At 47.4% G+C, this 22,376-nt stretch overlaps 1 protein-coding gene and 1 long non-coding RNA gene across 3 annotated transcripts in view; one reads left to right on the top strand and one right to left on the bottom strand.

The window, feature by feature from the left end:
* The window catches only part of LOC134935622 (uncharacterized), a 72,153-nt gene extending 53,399 nt beyond the window's left edge, over positions 1 to 18,754 (bottom strand). The window contains exon 1 of the long non-coding RNA XR_010180291.1: positions 18,641 to 18,754. This is a non-coding gene — a long non-coding RNA (uncharacterized LOC134935622). The remainder of the gene's footprint in view (positions 1 to 18,640) is intronic.
* Positions 1 to 22,376, top strand: part of ANKS1B (ankyrin repeat and sterile alpha motif domain containing 1B) — a 353,018-nt gene that overhangs the window by 168,905 nt on the left and 161,737 nt on the right. The window lies entirely within an intron of this gene.

Raw genomic sequence — 22,376 nt, 5'->3', positions numbered from 1 at the left:
GGACGAGTCCGCAGCTCTGCCCTGTCCGAATGGACAAACAGATATGGGCTTTTTTGAGAAAAAACCACCAATTTGACACTCGCCTGGTCCAGGCCAGGGCCAAGAGCATGGTCACTTTTCATGTGCGATGCTTCAAATCCACAGATTTGACTGGTTTTAAACCAATGTGATTTGAGGAATCCCAGAACTACGTTGAGATCCCACAGTGCCACTGGAGGCACAAAAGGGGGTTGTATATGCAATACTCCCTTGACAAACTTCTGGACTTCAGGAACTGAAGCCAATTCTTTCTGGAAGAAAATCGACAGGGCCGAAATTTGAACCTTAATGGACCCCAATTTGAGGCCCATAGACACTCCTGTTTGCAGGAAATGCAGGAAACGACCGAGTTGAAATTTCTTTGTGGGGCCTTCCTGGCCTCACACCACGCAACATATTTTCGCCACATGTGGTGATAATGTTGTGCGGTCACCTCCTTTCTGGCTTTGACCAGGGTAGGAATGACCTCTTCCGGAATGCCTTTTTCCCTTAGGATCCGGCTTTCCACCGCCATGCCGACAAACCCAGCTGCGGTAAGTCTTGGAACAGACATGGTACTTGCTGAAGCAAGTCCCTTCTTAGCGGCAGAGGCCATAAGACCTCTGTAAGCATCTCTTGAAGTTCCAGGTACCAAGTCCTTCTTGGCCAATCCGGAGCCATGAGTATAGTTCTTACTCCTCTACGTCTTATAATTCTCAGCACCTTAGGTATGAGAAGCAGAGGAGGGAACACATACACCGACTGGTACACCCACGGTGTTACCAGAACGTCCACAGCTATTGCCTGAGGGTCTCTTGACCTGGCGCAATACCTGTCCCGTTTTTTGTTCAGACGGGACGCCATCATGTCCACCTTTGGTATTTCCCAACGGTTTACAATCATGTGGAAAAAACTTCCCGATGAAGTTTCCACTCTCCCGGGTGGAGGTCGTGCCTGCTGAGGAAGTCTGCTTCCCAGTTTCCATTCCCGGGATGAAACACTGCTGACAGTGCTATCACATGATTTTCCGCCCAGCGAAAAGTCCTTGCAGTTTTTGCCATTGCCCTCCTGCTTCTTGTGTCGCCCTGTCTGTTTACGTGGGCGACTGCCGTGATGTTTTTCCCACTGGATCAATACCGGCTGACCTTGAAGCAGAGGTCTTGCTAAGCTTAGAGCATTATAAATTTACCCTTAGCTCCAGTATATTTATGTGGAGAAAAGTCTCCAGACTTGATCACACTCCCTGGAAATTTTTTTTCCTTGTGTGACTGCTCCCCAGCCTCTCGGGCTGGGCTCCGTGGTCACCAGCATCCAATCCTGAATGCCGAATCTGCGGCCCTCTAGAAGATGAGCACTCTATAACCACCACAGGAGAGACACCCTTGTCCTTGGATATAGGGTTATCCGCTGATGCATCTGAAGATGCGATCCGGACCATTTGTCCAGCAGATCCCACTGAAAAGTTCTTGCGTGAAATCTGCCGAATGGAATTGCTTCGTAGGAAGCCACCATTTTTACCAGGACCCTTGTGCAATGATGCACTGTTTTTAGGAGGTTCCTGACTAGCTCGGATAACTCCCTGGCTTTCTCTTCCGGGAGAAACACCTTTTTCTGGACTGTGTCCAGAATCATCCCTAGGCACAGCAGACGTGTCGTCGGGATCAGCTGCGATTTTGGAATATTTAGAATCCACCCGTGCTGTTGTAGCAGTATCCGAGATAGTGCTACTCCGACCTCCAACTGTTCCCTGGACTATGCCCTTATCAGGAGATCGTCCAAGTAAGGAATAATTAAGACGCCTTTTCTTCGAAGAAGAATCATCATTTCGGCCATTACCTTGGTAAAGACCCGGGGTGCCGTGGACAATCCAAACGGCAGCGTCTGAAACTGATAGTGACAGTTCTGCACCACGAACCTGAGGTACCCTTAGTGAGAAGGGCAAATTTGGGACATAGAGGTAAGCATCCCTGATGTCCCGGGACACTATATAGTCCCCTTCTTCCTGGTTCGTTATCACTGCTCTGAGTGACTCCATCTTGATTTGAACCTTTGTAAGTGTTCAAAAAATTTTTTAGAATAAGTCTCACCTAGCCTTCTGGCTTCAGTACCACAATATAGTGTGGAATAATACCCCTTTTCTTGTAGTAGGAGGGGTAATTTAATTATCACCTGCTGGGAATACAGCTTGTGAATTTTTTCCCATACTGCCTCCTTGTCGGAGGGAGACCTTGGTAAAACAGACTTCAGGAGCCTGCGAAGGGGAAACGTCTCGACATTCCAATCTGTACCCCTGGGATACTACTTGTAGGATCCAGGGGTCCTGTACGGTCTCAGCGCCATGCTGAGAACTTGTCAGAAGCGGTGGAACGCTTCTGTTCCTGGGAATGGGCTGCCTGCTGCAGTCTTCTTCCCTTTCCTCTATCCCTGGGCAGATATGATCTTATAGGGACGAAAAGACTGAGGCTGAAAAGACGGTGTCTTTTTCTGCAGAGATGTGACTTAGGGTAAAAACGGCGGATTTTCCAGCAGTTGCCGTGGCCACCAGGTCCGATGGACCGACCCCAAATAACTCCTCTTCCTTTATACGGCAATACACCTTTGTGCCGTTTGGAATCTGCATCACCTGACCACTGTCGTGTCCATAACATCTTCTGGCAGATATGGACATCGCATTTACTCTTGATGCCAGAGTGCAAATATCCCTCTGTGCATCTCGCATATATAGAAATGCATCCTTTAAATGCTCTATAGTCAATAAAATACTGTCCCTGTCAAGGGTATCAATATTTTTAGTCAGGGAATCCGACCAAGCCACCCCAGCTCTGCACATCCAGGCTGAGGCGATCGCTGGTCGCAGTATAACACCAGTATGTGTGTATATACTTTTTATGATATTTTCCAGCCTCCTGTCAGCTGGTCCTTGAGGACGGCCCTATCTATAGACGGTACCGCCACTTGTTTTGATAAGCGTGTGAGCGCCTTATCCACCCTAAGGGGTGTTTCCCAACGCGCCCTAACTTCTGGCGGGAAAGGGTATACCGCCCATAATTTTCTATCGGGGGGAACCCACGCATCATCACACACTTTATTTAATTTATCTGATTCAGGAAAAACTACGGTAGTTTTTTCACATCCCACATAATACCCTCTTTTGTGGTACTTGTAGTATCAGAAATATGTAACACCTCCTTCATTGCCTTTAACGTGTGGCCCTAATAAGGAATACGTTTGTTTATTCACCGTCGACACTGGATTCAGTGTCCCTGTCTGTGTCTGTGTCGACCGACTAAAGTAAACGGGCGTTTTAAAACCCCTGACGGTGTTTTTGAGACGTCTGGACCGGTACTAATTGTTTGTCGGCCGTCTCATGTCGTCAACCGACCTTGCAGCGTGTTGACATTATCACGTAATTCCCTAAATAAGCCATCCATTCCGGTGTCGACTCCCTAGAGAGTGACATCACCATTACAGGCAATTGCTCCGCCTCCTCACCAACATCGTCCTCATACATGTCGACACACACGTACCGACACACAGCACACACACAGGGAATGCTCTGATAGAGGACAGGACCCACTAGCCCTTTGGAGAGACAGAGGGAGAGTTTACCAGCACACACCAAAAACGCTATAATTATATAGGGACAACCTTATATAAGTGTTTTCCCTTATAGCATCTTTTTTATATATTTCTAACGCCAAATTAGTGCCCCCCCTCTCTGTTTTAACCCTGTTTCTGTAGTGCAGTGCAGGGGAGAGCCTGGGAGCCTTCCCTCCAGCCTTTCTGTGAGGGAAAATGGCGCTGTGTGCTGAGGAGATAGGCCCCGCCCCTTTTTCGGCGGCCTCGTCTCCCGCTCTTAACGGATTCTGGCAGGGGTTAAATATCTCCATATAGCCTCCGGAGGCTATATGTGAGGTATTTTTAGCCAAAATAGGTATTCATTTGCCTCCCAGGGCGCCCCCCTCCCAGCGCCCTGCACCCTCAGTGACTGCCGTGTGAAGTGTGCTGAGAGGAAAATGGCGCACAGCTGCAGTGCTGTGCGCTACCTTTAGAAGACTGAGGAGTCTTCTGCCGCCGATTCTGGACCTCTTCTTACTTCAGCATCTGCAAGGGGGCCGGCGGCAAGGCTCCGGTGACCATCCAGGCTGTACCTGTGATCGTCCCTCTGGAGCTGATGTCCAGTAGCCAAGAAGCCAATCCATCCTGCACGCAGGTGAGTTCACTTCTTCTCCCCTAAGTCCCTCGTTGCAGTGATCCTGTTGCCAGCAGGACTCACTGTAAAATAAAAAACCTAAGCTAAACTTTTCTAAGCAGCTCTTTAGGAGAGCCACCTAGATTGCACCCTTCTCGGCCGGGCACAAAAATCTAACTGGCTTGGAGGAGGGTCATAGGGGGAGGAGCCAGTGCACACCACCTGATCGGAAAGCTTTACTTTTGTGCCCTGTCTCCTGCGGAGCCGCTATTCCCCATGGTCCTTTCAGGAACCCCAGCATCCACTAGGACGATAGAGAAATATATTTTCAGGGCCCTGACAACGTCTAGCAACTTGGAGTCCTCCAAGTCCCTAGTAGCCGCAGGCACCACAATAGGTTGGTTCAGGTGAAACGCTGAAACCACCTTAGGGAGAAACTGAGGACGAGTCCTCAATTCCGCCCTGTCCGAATGGAAAATCAGATAAGGGCTTTTACAGGATAAAGCCGCCAATTCTGACACGCGCCTGGCCCAGGCCAGGGCCAACAGCATGACCACTTTCCATGTGAGATATTTTAACTCCACAGATTTAAGTGGTTCAAACCAATGTGACTTTTGGAACCCAAAAACTACATTGAGATCCCAAGGTGCCACTGGAGGCACAAAAGGAGGCTGTATATGCAGTACCCCTTTTACAACGTCTGAACTTCAGGGACTGAAGCTAGTTCTTTTTGGAAGAAAATTGACAGGGCCGAAATTTGAACCTTAATGGACCCCAATTTCAGGCCCATAGACACTCCTGTTTGCAGGAAATGTAGGAATCGACCCAGTTGAATTTCCTCCGTCGGGCCTTACTGGCCTCGCACCACGCAACATATTTTCGCCAAATGCGGTGATAATGTTTTGCGGTTACATCCTTCCTGGCTTTTATCAGGATAGGGATGACTTCATCCGGAATGCCTTTTTTCCTTCAGGATCCGGCGTTCAACCGCCATGCCGTCAAACGCAGCCGCGGTAAGTCTTGGAACAGACAGGGTCCTTGCTGGAGCAGGTCCCTTCTTAGAGGTAGAGGCCACGGATCCTCCGTGAGCATCTCTTGAAGTTCCGGTTACCAAGTCCTTCTTGGCCAATCCGGAGCCACGAATATAGTGCTTACTCCTCTCCATCTTATCAATCTCAGTACCTTGGGTATGAGAGGCAGATGAGGGAACACATACACTGACTGGTACACCCACGGTGTTACCAGAGCGTCTACAGCTATTGCCTGAGGGTCCCTTGACCTGGCGCAATACCTGTCGAGTTTTTCCCAACGGTTTATAATCATGTGGAAGACTTCTGGGTGAAGTCCCCACTCTCCCGGATGGAGGTCTTGTCTGCTGAGGAAGTCTGCTTCCCAGTTGTCCACTCCCGGAATTGCTGACAGTGCTATCACATGATTTTCCGCCCAGCGAAGAATCCTTGCAGCTTCTGCCATTGCCCTCCTGCTTCTAGTGCCACCCTGTCTGTTTACGTGGGTGACTGCCGTGATGTTGTCCGACTGGATCAACACCGGCTGACCTTGAAGCAGAGGTCTTGCTAAGCTTAGAGCATTGTAAATGGCCCTTAGCTTCAGGATATTTATGTGAAGTGATGTCTCCAGGCTTGACCATAAGCCCTGGAAATTCCTTCCCTGTGTGACTGCTCCCCAGCCTCGCAGGCTGGCATCCGTGGTCACCAGGACCCAGTCCTGAATGCCGAATCTGCGGCCCTCTAGAAGATGAGCACTCTGCAACCAACACAGGAGGGACACCCTTGTTCTTGGTGACAGGGTTATCCGCTGATGCATCTGAAGATGCGACTCGGACCATTTGTCCAGCAGGTCCCACTGGAAAGTTCTTGCGTGGAATCTGCCGAATGGGATTGCTTCATAGGAAGCCACCATTTTACCCAGAACCCTTGTGCATTGATGCACTGAGACTTGGCTCGGTTTTAGGAGGTTCCTGACTAGCTCGGATAACTCCCTGGCTTTCTCCTCCGGGAGAAACACCTTTTTCTGGACTGTGTCCAGGATTATCCCTAGGAACAGAAGACGAGTCGTCGGAACCAGCTGCGATTTTGGAATATTGAGAATCCAATCGTGCTGCCGCAACACTACCTGAGATAGTGCTACACCGTCCTCCAACTGTTCCCTGGATCTTACCCTTATCAGGGAATCGTCCAAGTAAGGGATAACTAAAATTCCCTTCCTTCGAAGGAATATCATCATTTCGGCCATTACCTTGGTAAAGACCCGGGGTGCCGTGGACCATCCATACGGCAGCGTCTGAACTGATAGTGACAGTTCTGCACCATAAACCTGAGGTGCCCTTGGTGAGAAGGGTAAATTTGGACATGAAGGTAAGCATCCTTGATGTCCCGAGACATCATGTAGTCCCTTTCTTCCAGGTTCGCAATCACTGCTCTGAGTGACTCAATCTTGAATTTGAACCTCTGTATGTAAGTGTTCAAAGATTTTAGATTTAGAATCGGTCTCACCGAGCCGTCCGGCTTCGGTACCACAACAGTGTGGAATAATACCCCGTTCCCTGTTGCAGGAGGGGTACCTTGATTATCACCTGCTGGGAATACAGCTTGTGAATGGCTTCCAAAACTGTCTCCCTGTCAGAAGGAGACATCGGTAAAGCCGACTTTAGGAAACGGCGAGGGGGAGACGTCTCGAATTCCAATTTGTACCCCTGAGATATCACCTGAAGGATCCAGGGGTCTACTTGCGAGTGAGCCCACTGCGCGCTGAAATTCATTGAGACGGGCCCCCCACCGTGCCTGATTCTGCTTGTAAAGCCCCAGCGTCATACTGAGGGCTTGGCAGAGGCGGGAGAGGGTTTCTGTTCCTGGGAACTGGCTGATTTCTGCAGCCTTTTTTCCTCTCCCTCTGTCACGGGCAGAAATGAGGAACCTTTTGCCCGCTTGTCCACGAAAAGACTGCGCCTGATAATACGGCGTCTTCTCATGTTGAGAGGCGACCTGGGGTACAAACGTGGATTTCCCAGCTGTTGCCGTGGCCACCAGGTCTGAAAGACCGACCCCAAATAACTCCTCCCCTTAATAAGGCAATACTTCCAAATGCCGTGTCCATAACCCTCTACTGGTAGAAATGGACAACGCACTTAGACTTGATGCCAGTCGGCAAATATTCCGCTGTGTATCACGCATATATAGAAATGCATCTTTTAAATGCTCTATAGGCAAAAATATACTGTCCCTATCTAGGGTATCAATATTTTCAGTCAGGGAATCCGACCACGCCAACCCAGCACTGCACATCCAGGCTGAGGCGATTGCTGGTCGCAGTATAACACCAGTATGTGTGTAAATACATTTTAGGATACCCTCCTGCTTTCTATCAGCAGGATCCTTAAGGGCGGCCATCTCAGGAGAGGGTAGAGCCCTTACAAGCGTGTGAGCGCTTTATCCACCCTAGGGGGTGTTTCCCAACGCACCCTAACCTCTGGCGGGAAAGGATATAATGCCAATAACATTTTAGAAATTATCAGTTGTTATCTGGGGAAACCCACGCATCATCACACACCTCATTTAATTTCTCAGATTCAGGAAAACTACAGGTAGTTTTTCCTCACCGAACATAATACCCCTTTTTGGTGGTACTCGTATTATCAGAAATGTGTAAAACATTTTTCATTGCCTCCATCATGTACCGTGTGGCCCTACTGGAAGTCACATTTGTCTCTTCACCGTCGACACTGGAGTCAGTATCCGTGTCGGCGTCTATATCTGCCATCTGAGGTAACGGGCGCTTTAGAGCCCCTGACAGCCTATGAGACGTCTGGACAGGCACAAGCTGAGTAGCCGGCTGTCTCATGTCAACCACTGTCTTTTATACAGAGCTGACACTGTCACGTAATTCCTTCCAACAGTTCATCCACTCAGGTGTCGACCCCCTAGGGGGTGACATCACTATTACAGGCAATCTGCTCCGTCTCCACATCATTTTTCTCCTCATACATGTCGACACAAACGTACCGACATACAGCACACACACAGGGAATGCTCTGATAGAGGACAGGACCCCACTAGCCCTTTGGGGAGACAGAGGGAGAGTTTGCCAGCACACACCAGAGCGCTATATATATACAGGGATAACCTTATATAAGTGTTTTTCCCCTTATAGCTGCTGTATCTTTTATACTGCGCGTAATTAGTGCCCCCCCTCTCTTTTTTAACCCTTTCTGTAGTGTAGTGACTGCAGGGGAGAGCCAGGGAGCTTCCCTCCAACGGAGCTGTGAGGGAAAATGGCGCCAGTGTGCTGAGGAGATAGGCTCCGCCCCCTTATCGGCGGCCTTATCTCCCGTTTTTCTAAGTATTCTGGCATGGGTTAAATGCATCCATATAGCCCAGGAGCTATATGTGATGCATTTTTTGCCATCCAAGGTGTTTTTATTGCGTCTCAGGGCGCCCCCCCCCCCAGCGCCCTGCACCCTCAGTGACCGGAGTGTGAAGTGTGCTGAGAGCAATGGCGCACAGCTGCAGTGCTGTGCGCTACCTTGTTGAAGACAGGACGTCTTCTGCCGCCGATTTTCCGGACCTCTTCTGTCTTCTGGCTCTGTAAGGGGGCCGGCGGCGCGGCTCTGGGACCCATCCATGGCTGGGCCTGTGATCGTCCCTCTGGAGCTAATGTCCAGTAGCCTAAGAAGCCCAATCCACTCTGCACGCAGGTGAGTTCGCTTCTTCTCCCCTTAGTCCCTCGATGCAGTGAGCCTGTTGCCAGCAGGTCTCACTGAAAATAAAAAACCTAAAACTAAACTTTTCACTAAGCAGCTCAGGAGAGCCACCTACTGTGCACCCTTCTCGTTCGGGCACAGAAATCTAACTGAGGCTTGGAGGAGGGTCATAGGGGGAGGAGCCAGTGCACACCAGGTAGTTCTAAAGCTTTACTTTTGTGCCCAGTCTCCTGTGGAGCCGCTAATCCCCATGGTCCTTACTGAGTCCCCAGCATCCACTTAGGACGTTAGAGAAATATTTACGGTCTTATTTTAATATATAAAATAAATCCTCAGACACTTTTCCTGCGTCAAAGGAACTCAATACCCTGTTTGAAGAACCGTGGGTTAGTACTGATAGGAAATTTCAAATCCCTAAACGGTTGTTATTATCTTTTCCTTTTCCTCCTGAGGATAGGAAAAAAATGGGAAAATCCACTGATAGTGGATGCATCAGTATCCAGGCTTTCAAGAAAAATTGTATTGCCTGTCCCGGGTGCAGCCTCCCTAAAAGACATGGCTGATTGTAAAATTGAGACTACGCTCAATTCCGTGTATACAGCTGCTGGGGTGGCCCAGAGACCCACTATAGCATGTGGGTGGATTACTAGAGCCACTGCCAAATGGTCAGGTAGCCTGATTGAAGGGTTAGACACCTTGCCTCAGGAGGAAGGTATCTTGTTCCTACAGCATATACAGGACTCTGCAAATTTTATGGTGGAAGCCATAAAAGAAATAGGCTTGCTTAATGCACGAATTACGGCTATGGCAGTGTCTACAGGCAGGGGTCTATGGCTATGCCAGTGGACTGCAGATGCGGACTCCAGGAAAGGCGTGGAAGGCCTACCTTTCACAGGCGAGGCCTATTTGGAGATGATCTAGACAAATGGATATACAAACCTACTGCGAGTAAGTCCACATACCATCCTTCTGCAGCTCCTCCAGCTAGGAAGGCCTACTCAAGTCCCAATTTACAGTCCTTTCAGACTGCCAAGTTTAGGGAAAAACCCAGAGGTTCTTCTACAGCCACCGGAGGCTCTAGAGGTAAACCACGCGAACCAGCAATTGCCGGTTCACAGGAACAAGGCTCAAGCTCTGCTTCCTCAAAACCTACAGGTGGGAGCACGGCTAAAATTCTTTTGTCACATCTGGACAAGTTCATGCCAGGATCCCTGGTCATAGATCTTATTTCCCAGGGCTACAGACTGGAGTTCCAGGAGCTCCCACCTCACAGATTCTTCAAATCAGGCTTACCAGTTTCACAAGAGGCAAGTATAACTTTACAGGACGCCATTCAAAAACTGGTATAGACTCAGGTCATTGTTCCGGTTCCACCTCATCTGCAAAACAAGGGGTGCTATTCCAACCGAAACCGGACGGTTCAGTAAGACTGATTCTGAACCTCAAATCGTTCAACCCGTACTTCCGAGTGTCCAAATTCAAGATGGAGTCTCTGAGAGCAGTGATCTCAGGTCTGGAGGAGGGAGAATTCCTAGTGTCTCTGGATATCAAGGATGCATACGTTCATATTCCGATCTGGCCGCCTCATCAGGCTAATCTCTGGTTTGCACTGCAGGACTGTCACTACCAGTTCCTGGCCCTGCGATTTGGCCTCTCCACGGCACCAAGCGTGTTCACCAAGGTGATGGCAGAGATGATGTTTCTACTCCACAAACAGGGAGTGAACATAATACTGTACCTGGATGATCTCCTGATAAAAGTGCTGTCGAGGGGAAAGGTTGCTTGACGGCATTACTCTCTCAACCAAACTCCTCCAGGATCACGGGGGGATTCTGAACCTTCCGAAATCTCACCTAGTGCCAACACGGAGGCTTCCTTACCTGGGAATGACTCTGGACACAGAGTCTCAGAAAATGTTCCTTTCCTTGGAAAAGTCAATGGTAATCCAGTCGATGGTTCGAGCTGTCTTGAAGCCAACCCGGATCTCGGTGCATCTGTGCATTCGCCTTCTGGGGAAAATGGTGGCCTCTTCCGAGGCGATTCAGTACGGAAGGTTTCATGCGAGGCCCTTCCAGCTGGATCTGTTGGACAAATGGTCCGGATTTTTTCTTCACATGCACCATAGGATCCGTCTGTCGCCAAAAGCCATGATCTCCCTCCTGTGGTGGCTACAGACTTCTCACCTACAGTAGTCGAGGGTCGGAGGTTCAGGATTCAGACTTGGATTCTGCTAACCACAGATGCAAGCCTTGGAGTGTGGGGCGCAGTCACCCATGGGGTGCAGTTTCAAGGAAGATGGTCAAGTCAGGAAGTCATCCTTCCAATAAACATCCTGGAACTCAGGGCTATATACAACGCCCTTCTGCAGGCCTCATCTCTTCTTCAGAATCAAGCCATTCAGGTCCAGTCGGACAATGTGACGGCAGTGACGTACATAAACCGACAGGGCAGAATGAAAAGCATAGCCGCAATGTCAGAGGTGTCAAGAATTCTCTGGGTGAAAAAACATGCTTTGGCGTTGTCAGCGGTCTTCATTCCGGGAGTAGACATCTGGGAAGCAGACTTCCTCAGCAGACACGACCTGCACCCGGGGGAGTGGGGCCTTCACCTGGAGGTGTTCCGGTGGTTGACACAAATCGACACGATGCCCTCTCGACTCAACAAGAAGCTCAAGCTCTATTGTTCCAGGTCGAGGGACCCACAAGCAGTGGCGGCAGACGCTCTGACAACTCTGTGAGTCTACCAGCTGGTGTACGTGTTTCCTCCACTTCAGCTGATCCCAAGAATTCTAAAAAGAATAAAAAGGGAAAAGGTTCAAGCAATCCTCATTGCTCCGGACTTGCCACGAAGGGCCTGGTATGCGGATCTTCTCAAGATGCTGCTCGAAGATCCGTGGCCTCTACCTCTTCGCAAGGATCTTCTGCAACAGGGCCCGTTCATCTATAAAGACTTACCGCGGCTACGTTTAACGGCATGGAAGTTGAACAGCTGATTCTAGCCAGCAGGGGGATTCCTGATAATGTCATCCCGACTATGATCCAAGCCAGGAAGGGGGTAATGTCTAAACATTACCACCGTATTTGGAAGAAATACATCTCTTGGTGTGAGAGCAGACAATATTCTGCGGTGGAATTTCATCTGGGACGTTTCCTGCTTTTTCTGCAGTCGGGAGTGGATGTGGGCCTACGTCTAGGTTCCATAAAAGTACAGATTTCGGCATTGTCTATTTCCTTTCAGATACAATTGGCTTCTCTTCCTGAGGTCCAGACATTCTTGAAAGATGTTCTGCACATCCAACCTCCCTTTGTGCCTCCCACGGCACCTTGGGATCTTAATTTGGTGCTGCAGTTCCTCCAATCAGACTGGTTTGAACCATTACAGGAGGTTGACGTAAAGTACCTTACGTGGAAGACTGTCACAGTGTTGGCCCTGGCTTCAGCAAGACGTGTGTCGGAGTTGGGGGCGTTGTCTTACAAGAGCCCCTACCTAATTTTCCATGAGGACAGAGCTGAACTCAGAACTTGTCAGCAATTTCTTCCTAAGGTGGTGTCTGCCTTTTACATCATTCAACCTATTGTGGTTCCAGTTGTTATGGACACCTCTACTACTTCAACGTCTTTGGATGTTGTGAGGGCTTTGAAGATGTATGTAAAGAGAACAGCTCGTCACAGGAAATTGGACTCGCTGTTCGTTCTCTATGATCCCAATAAAATTGGGTGTTCTGCTTCAAAGCAGTCAATTGCACGCTGGATCAGGCTCATTATCCTGCATGCTTATTCCACGGCAGGCTTGCCGGTTCCAAAATCTGTTCAGGCCCACTCTACTAGGTCGGTGGGTTCTTCTTGGGCGGCTGCCCGGGGTGTCTCGGCTTTACAGCTCTGCCGAGCAGCTACTTGGTCAGGTTCGAACATGTTTGGTAAGTTTTACAAGTTCGATACTTTGGCCTCTGAGGACCTTCAGTTTGGTCAATCAGTTCTGCAGGAACCTCAGCACTCTCCCACCTGGTTTGGGAGCTTTGTTCCATCCCCATGGTACTAAATGGATTCCCATTATCCCCTAGGGCGTAAGAGAAAATAGGATTTTAATTATCTACCGGTAAATCCTTTTCTCATAGTCCATAGGGGATACTGGGCGCCCGTGCGGTGCTTCGTTCTTCCTGTGCTGTTACTTGGTTAAGTATTCTGGTTTGTTCAGTTGTTGCTGTTCCTGATTCAAGTTTGGTTAGCATGGCTTTCCTCTTGTCTTGTGTGTGCTGGTTCGTAATCTCACCACTTTCCTTATCTATACTTCTCTCAAAGTATGTCCATCTCCTCGGGCACAGTTTCCTAGACTGAGTCTGGTAGGAGGGGCATAGAGAGAGGAGCCAGCGCACACTATCAATTTCTTAAAGTGCCCATGGCTCCTAGTGGACCTGTCTATACCCCATGGTACTAAATGGATTCCCAGTATCCCCTACGGACTACGAGAAAAGGATTTACCGGTAGGTAATTAAAATACTATTTTTTATCCCTGAGTGCAGCCAGATTCAATGGTATAATATAATACAGTATATATATATATATATATATACACACACACACCCACAGCATACATACATACATACGTACATAAATGTTTGCCCCCCCTTCCCCCCGAAAATCCTGCATTTGCCACTGTGTTCCTTGCATTTTGGCAACAACGGTTCATTCCTCTACTGTCTCTTGATGATATTTTCCAGATGCACAGTAGATGTATTTTCCAGAGGAGTTCTTGACAAAAATGCAGTTGTTCAGCCATTGTTAAAACGCTCTTCATTGTATCTGTCTGATCCGATAACAATACAGATGCGTTCTGTTAGTCTTCTGCCTTCCAGGTGAATGTCATGATTTATGAAGTGGTCGCATTAAATCTAATAAGAATGATACAAGATCATCCGCACTCTGCTAAATTAGATATCCGTGTTATGCTGTTTGCATAATTACTGGTCGCTTGTTTAATTATCCGGACTAATGTGGGGTTTGAAAAAGAAAACACTAAATATTGCAACATATCTGTTTGCTTAAGTTCTATACATGATAGAGAGTCTAAACAGTTTGGTCATGTTCTGTCCATACATAATCTAAACAGTTTGGTCATGTTCTGTCCATAAATAGAGAATCTAAACAGTTTGGTCATGTTCTGTCCATAAATAGAGAATCTAAACAGTTTGGTCATGTTCTGTCCATACATAATCTAAACAGTTTGGTCATGTTCTGTCCATAAATAGAGAATCTAAACAGTTTGGTCATGTTCTGTTCATAAATAGAGAATATAAACAGTTTGGTCATGTTTTGTCCATAAATAGAGAATCTAAACAGTTTGGTCATGTTCTGTCCATACATAGAGAATCTAAACAGTTTGGTCATGTTCTGTCCATACATAGAGAATCTAAACAGTTTGGCCATGTTCGATACATGCATAGAGAATCTAAACAGTTTGGTCATGTTCTATCCATACATAGAGAATCTAAACAGTTTGGTCATGTTCTATCCCTGCATAGAGAATCTAAACAGTTTGGCCATTTTCTATACATGCATAGAGAATTTAAACAGTTTGGTCACATTCTATCCATACATCGAGAATCTAAACAGTTTGGTCATGTTCTATCCCTGCATAGAGAATCTAAACAGTTTTTGTCATGTTCTATACATGCATAGAAAATCTAAACAATTTGGTCATGTTCTGTCCATACATAGAGAATCTAAACCATACCTCACAACTGTCCCGATTTTCACGGGACACTCCTGTTTTTTTGGGACTGTCATGCTGTCCCACTTGCGGGCCACAGTGACCCGTGGTGGGGGCAGTTGGGAGGCTCTGTCACTCGCTGCCTTGCTTAGCAGAGCAGCGGTGAATAGGTGCTGTGCGCATGTGCATAGCCTCAATTCACAGGAGACAGAGGGAGAAAGGGCATGCCAGCAGCTCACAGAGCTGGGCATGCCCCTCAATGACAAAAATGGAAGGCGTGGCAGGTGGTCGCTGCATTGGCGCGAAGCCATGTCCCCTTTTCCCGAGGCCACACCCCCTCTTTACATTTGATAAATGTTGGGAGGTATATCTAAACACTTTGGTCATGCTCTGTCCATACATAGAGGGCCAAATGTAACAGAGTGAGAGTTTCAGAAAGTGACAGATTTGGTAAGGTTTTTCATTTTTTTTTAAAGTGGCAATCATTTACACTGCAAGTCCAGGCTGATCTTGCTGTGTAAATGATTGCCACTATAAAAAAAACTGCAAAACCTTACCAAGGGGGTCATTCCGAGTTGATCGCTAGTGAAAAATGTTCGCAGCGCAGCGATTAAGTGAAAAAGCGGCACTTCTGCATATGCAGCGCAGTGCGCACACGCAACGTACTTTCACAACGGCCGATGTATTTTTACACAAGGTCTAGCGACGCTTTTCAGTCGCAATGCCAGCCGCAGAGTGATTGACAGGAAAGGGGCGTTTCTGGGTGTCAACTGAGCGTTTTCAGGGAGTATTCCAAAAAACGTAGGCGTGCCAGGAAAAACGCAGCCGTGGCTGGCGGAACCCAGGGCATGTTTGTGACGTCAAATCCGGAACTGAACAGTCTGAATTGATCGCAAGCTAGGAGTAGGTCTGGAGCTACTCTGAAACTGCACATCTGCTCGGCGATCCTTTCGTTCGCACTTCTGCTAAGCTAAAATACACTCCCAGAGGGCGGCGGCTTAGCGTTTGCACGGCTGCTAAAAACTGCTAGCGAGCGAACAACTCAGAATGACCCCCCAAATCTCTCACTTTTTGAAACTCTCACTCTATTACATTTGGCCCAGAGAATCTAAACAGTTTGGCCATGTTCTATACATGCATAGAGGATCTAAACACTTTGGTCATGTTCTGTCCATATATAGAAAATCTAAACAGTTTGGTCATGTTCTATCCATACATAGTCTAAACAGGATAAAAAAAAATGTACGTAGCGTTTGCCATGTTTATGGATAAAAAACAAAACTATATTTCTATGCTTTATTATTTCTGCAGCAGAAGTTTATTATTTTCAGAAACGTAATATGGCTGCACCGACACCCTCCATCTGCTGATAAAAGTCTACATTATTGCCATCAGTATGCACTTGCCCCAGGCCTAATCTTGGTGCAGGAAATTTAATTAAATTCAGGCGTCTCTCTCTGTACGATAACCCCTGAATTGTTGCACTGTGTGTATGCAGGTGGCGGTGGTATGGCAGAGTGTACACACCAGTACAGCAGATGTCCTGAGACAGTGAACAGCCCAATTACTTAACCAGTGGGGGGTTTATTGAAGTAGTAATGTGATGGTACAGCTGTACTCAAAATATATATATATATATATATATATCTCTATCTATCGTAGACTGTTCTTCATTCATACGCATACACCAACATACACTGAAGAAATAAGTGACACTGACAACAGAATAATGTTTGCCAATAAAATTGTCAGCTTTTATTAAACAAATGGTATGGTGGCAAGGAGGGACGGCCTTTTTAAATAAAGTCCCTATTTATTCTATAATTAACCCTTTTAATTGTGGCTGACCCAAACACAAGAGGAGGCAAGGGCCCAACTTCAGCCCGGCCTCCATCGCATCACAAGGGGGCTTTAAGGGCCCAATTTCAGCCCAGCCCCCATCACATCACAAGGGGGTGCTTTAAGGGCCCAATTTCAGCCCAGCCCCCATCACATCACAAGGGGCCACAATGGGCCTTGTGTTACTTGCTCTTTACCGGGGATACCGTGGCCAACTCTCCACTCTAGGTATTCCCCAACTCCAAACCAAAAGGTGTTCAGGTGTGTACCAACTCCACCGGAGACCGAAGCCCACCTGGTCCAATGGTACTTCGGCCCCGTAATGTATCAAACTCCACCACCTTCACATCTCCTGAGCACCTATAAAACTCTTTCAACTACAGCCACAATTTCAGGCCGTCCCAATCCGCCACAGTTTCAACGAAACCCCGCCACCATACCTCAACCTTAAAACACTCCTCTTACTACTCCTAAACTCCTTCTACCTTCTCAATAAAATTCCTGACTAAATACAGAGGACAACAGGTCCTCCAGAAAAATTTTCATACCCATCAAATTCAGATGAACACCATCGGCCATGTAAAGATGAGGGGCAGAAACTAAAATGGAGGGATGCGGGACCACAAACCCCCAATTTTCGCTTACAGCCCTGCCCACCACAGAATTGATCCGGTGCCGGACCAACTCTATGGCAGCCGGTCTCCAAACCAAACGTGGGATAATGTCAGACCATCCCACGCTCAGAAACGATAACCTGTTTTGCAAGCTAACTAAATCCCTAACCATAATTTTACGAAGGTCCAGACCCGTCCTTTTGTTCAAGTCATTTCCACCAGCATGATAAACCACCCTCAGCGGGCATCCCGACCTCTCCAACTGTTGCCAAAATATGGGCATGACTTGCTCCCAGCGTAGTCCCCTCACACCGATACATCTGATAAGGTTAGCTTCAGGGGACTGAAGGCACTCCACACCAGACCTCTCACCATGATAAACATATGAGTGCCCAACAATCCATATAGGACACTCGTCCAAACGCCAATCTGAAAATACAAAAACCATATTCACAGAACCTTTAAATCCAAAAAAACCCCAACAACAATATTCTTGACACAACATTACCCAACAATTTTCCCATTATAACCTTACTAACGTGGGTTTTTTTTGTGCTTTAAAAAAAAAAATATATTAAGCTATTTTAATTTGGCCTCTAAGGTGAAAAATTTGAAGCAGGGGGTGAGAAGGGTGAAGGGTATGAGGAATCAGACTTGACGAGAGGCGAAAAAGACACCTGCCAAGCGGGTGTGAACCCCATGGCTTAAGGCACTTGACAGGATAAAAAATTCCTCAAGACCTCCAAACATGGCGAGTGGCTGAGACTTCAAGTCTGATTTCGATCCACCAGGTCAAAACCTGATATATTTCCGAAATACATCAGACTTCCACCTCCCAAGAGCTCTAATTTGCCCGCTCGAACATCCTTCAGCGGCTGCTGTTGTCGCCGCACCTATACGAAACGAATGGGTACTATATATCGATACCGGTAAACTCATTGTGCAAATACAACGTTCCAGCACACATCTAAATTGAAATTGAGTAACCGGCATCCCATCCATATGCTGCAACCATGGACCTGAAATATCAGCCCTTGATTTCAAATAAACCTTTGCCAAGGACACCGGGCAAACCTCAATATCGTCAACACATCTCAAAGCCACCCAACACCCTTTACCTAATTGGTCGGTTTTGGAACTTTGCACTTTGCACCATAAGCATCCTTCTTCCAATGACACATGCTCACGAAGCATAGGTGACATCGCTGTTTTTGAAGCGGCCACTGACTCTAAAAGCCCCCAAAAAAGCCATCACGAAACACAATTTAAATACAAGTGTTTCATAGTCAGAAGCACAGACCTTATTCAACACGACCGCCATGCGCCGCAACATAGAAATGGGTATTGGTCTTCGTGCGTCCTGTACAGGGGGCATTACTCATGCCCACCCTTTAAGTATTCTCGCTAAAAAGAAAGATTTAATGAAATCATGCTGGCCTTCCAGTCTCAAGAAGTAAGATAGAGCAGACAGTAAACGTGTTACAAATCCTCTTGACCTGCCTGCGCTAAATCATTCCCAAACATTGTTCAATAACATGGTATAATCGTTCTTACCTTGTTCTTGATGTAAGTGGACATATCTCTCCCACTCTCTCATTGCAGTTCTGTACCTCCGAAGGGTGGAAGGCGCCAAGGATCTTAGAGCTAAGCCCTCCAATCCGGGAGTATCACCTGCCAGGCATAAGACGGGCAAGGGTCACCAGATAATTCGCATCCGGCGCTAGCACTCTGAACTTGAGCCACTCAAACGTAGAAGAGCATCTGCCCAGCCATTTTAATGCCTGGAACATGTTTAGCGCAAAATTTATATTCGATTGAAGGCAAATAAGGACAATCTGACCCCCACATTAAATATGACTTGGCGCCTTCCCTGTGCTGAAATAAGCTGTCCCCTACCTGACACTGACTCAGCAGCATCCCTTTCACCGCTTTCAATAAGACGGATAGGGGGACCCGCAGCACGACTGGGCTTTGGCATGTTAAAGGATAGAAATAGATAGATAAAGAAAGATTTAGAGAAAAAGGGATTGAGGAGATTATAAAGTAGTAAAGATTGAAAGGAAATTAGAAGAAAATACCACAAAATCACAAATTATACACAGTTCAGTACAACACAAACACAGAGCACTTCACTGTTCAATTTTTCCTGTGGAAAAGAGGGAGAACCTAGTCAGTCCTCTCCTCATAAGGGCTAAGCCCCTCCCATCACCATATTCCTCAGCCATCTCATAGGCCCAGCAGTTACCATGGACACCTTCACCTGTCCTTGCTGCTTCATTCAGCCTTCTACTCAGAATTTTATGTCACTACAGCCATATGAAATGTCCTCCGTTCTCTCTCTCTCTCTCTCTCTCTCTCTATATATATATATATATATATATATGCACTGGATTCTAACATGGGGTGGAGCTTGTGTGGAGTGGAGTATACAGGTTACCAGCCGGAGTGGGAGGGAGAGAGAGAGAAAGAGAGAGATAGAGGGGAGCAGGAGGAAGTGAGAGTGTCAGGGAAAGAAAGAGGAGATCAATAGAGAGTAAGAGAGTGTCTTGAAAGAAAGAGAGAGAGGGTGTCAGGGAAAGAGAGAGAGAGATTGTCAGGGAGAGAGTGAGAGACAGAGAGAGACAGTTGACCTTATTTAGAGATGGACGCAGATCGCTGCATTTACAGCCAGATCTGCATCCATCTCCTCACATGCTGGGGGACACCCAGCACAGAGCAATGCCGCCCAGCATGTGTAGCGCTGCCTCACAATGCGTCTGCAATTAAATTGTGGATAAATCGAATTAAGGTTGACCCCTGGCAGCGCAGCCTGGTTGCTCTTTCAGGTGGCCCGCCGCCATTTCTTTAATTGAAGCGGCTGCTTGTGACGTCACGCAGCCTCCCCAAAAACACTCCTGTTTGATCCGCTGCACCCCACCTAATGCCGTGTCGCTGCCCCGCGAATGCCCGCTGCTGTCAGTCACACTGCGGCCACATCCTACCGGGATGTGGCCGCAATATGTGTAAGGTTGCACAGGCTTGATGCGCCCGCTGCTTATGCGCAGTTTGACGATACTGGAAAACTGTGCTGCGGGCCGCTCATTTGGCCAACTCTGAGTAAGGTCCAGTGTCAGGAAGAGAGAGACAAAGACAGTGTCAATAAGACAGACAATGTCAAGGAGAGAGACAGTGTCAGGGAGGGAGAGGGGGAGAGAATGTCAGGGAGAGAGAGGGAGAGAGAAACAGTGTCAGGGGGAGAGAGACAGAGACTGTCAAGGAGAGAGAGTGTCAGGGAGAGAGAGAGTATTAGGGAGAGAGAGAGAGATGAGCAAGGGGAGGGAGTGTTAGGGAGAGAGAGGGAGTTAGGGAGGGGGAGCAAGCAGGAGAGACAGTGATACCACCTGACTACACAGCACTGAGCACAGGTCTGTCCCGGGACGGGCACTTCTTGGCATTAGGCTCCGCCCTCTGAAACACCTGCAAATCGCGGCACTGCTCAGCTGCAGAGAGACAGCCCTGATAAAGGGGGAGGGGGATTGGGTTTCCGCAGCAGCCAGGTCTCACCTGTTCCATGAACCTGCAGGCAAGTAGGGGCCACCAGCAGCACTAGGGGGGTCCTGTCTAGTCAAGGCAGCCGTTTTTTCCTCACAGCTGCTCCGGCGTACACGGCAGCAAAAAGGCACCGCTGGACAGATGTAGCTCTACAGGCAGCGTCATGGAGTGATGTATGGTGCGGATGTACAGGGGCTGGTCGGGCAGGAAGCCAAGTAGTGCTGATAACTAGTGTAATCAGGCCTCCTTTTTCAGGCGTCTAATCAGGGAGGGTCAGACAGGAGTGTCACGCCCTCTCTGTATCCTTCCCTGCATCAGCTATCACAGCTCTGCCATTGACGTTAGAGGTGCCTTATCCCCTCATTTTTTTCAATGGGCTTTTCCTGCCCACTGCCATGGCTCCGCCCCGCGCTTCGTACAGTTTCTAATTGTCAGTATGATACAACGCTCTCGCTGCCTCCTATCCAGGTATGGCTAGTTTTTACTGCAAATATGAGTAGAATAATACAAAGAAGTTAGTTATAACACAGAATCTGTGTTATAAATACAGATCGGAATATGAGGCTCTGCCTCCCCTGACTGCACGTCCCTGTTGTAGTAGTGGTTTGGATGCAAGCAAGCAGGACCAGGCTCTGTAGTGGTACAGATGTAATTTTCCCAAAACAAGTTCTATCCCACTTTGTATGCAGACTCAGACATGCACACAGACATACAGTCAAAATTAGAAAAAACGTATTACACAAATAATAAGCAGTACAGGTTGACTATCCCTTATCCAAAATGCTTGGGACCAGATGTATATTGGATATTGGATTTTTCCGTATTTTGGAATAATTGCATACCATAGTGAGATATCATGGTGATGGGACCTAACTCTAAAGGCCCATACACACTTGACGATAAAATGAGCGACGTTGTTCATTTCAGCCCTCATCAACGACGTCGCTCATTATATCGTCAAGTGTGTATGCATCCGACGACCACCGATGCGCGGCCCCGCGGGACGTTAACGACCCTCTCTTATCTGTGGAGCATGTATGCTCAATTTCCACTATGGTCGTTACCGACCAGAGACGTCGTTGAATGTGTATGGTGTGAACGACCAACGACCAAGCCACTGTTCACCAGCCCTGTTCCCAGCTCATTATTTTAATAAACTGTTCAGCTTGGATGCTTCAACGATGAATGGTCTTTGGTCTTTGGTCGTTGGTAGTGTGTATGCTCATGTCGTTTGCTCAGCTGTTCAAGGGAAGTTCAAGGGAAGTCGTTAACGACGTATGCATCGTCAAGTGTGTATGGGCCTTAAGCACAGAATGCATTTATGTTTCATATACACCTTATACATACAGTCTGAAGGTCATTTTAGACAATATTTTTTAATAACTTTGTGCATTAAACAAAGTGTGTGTACATTCACATAATTCATTTATGTTTCATATACACCTTATACACACAGCCTGAAGGTCATGTAATACAATATTTTTAATAACTTTGTGTATTAAACAAAGTTTGTGTACATTGAGCCATCAGAAAACAAAGGTTACATTATCTCACTCTCACTCAAAAAAATCCGTATTTCGGAATATTTGGATATGGAATACTCAACCTGTATACTCAATCCGTGAAATCACAAGTCTCACAGGGGTAGGATTGGAGGTGGGGGAGTCTATCTGTTAAAGCAATGGAAAGGAAGAAGTACAGTAAACTCATTCTCATTAAGATAAGACTCTCATAATTTGAAAAGTCACACTTGTATATT

The sequence above is a fragment of the Pseudophryne corroboree genome, chromosome 6 (assembly GCF_028390025.1).
Source record: "Pseudophryne corroboree isolate aPseCor3 chromosome 6, aPseCor3.hap2, whole genome shotgun sequence".
Taxonomy (NCBI): Eukaryota; Metazoa; Chordata; class Amphibia; order Anura; family Myobatrachidae; genus Pseudophryne; species Pseudophryne corroboree.
The sequence above is the reverse complement of the archived record's forward strand: the minus strand, read 5'-3'. Positions and strand labels throughout refer to the sequence as shown.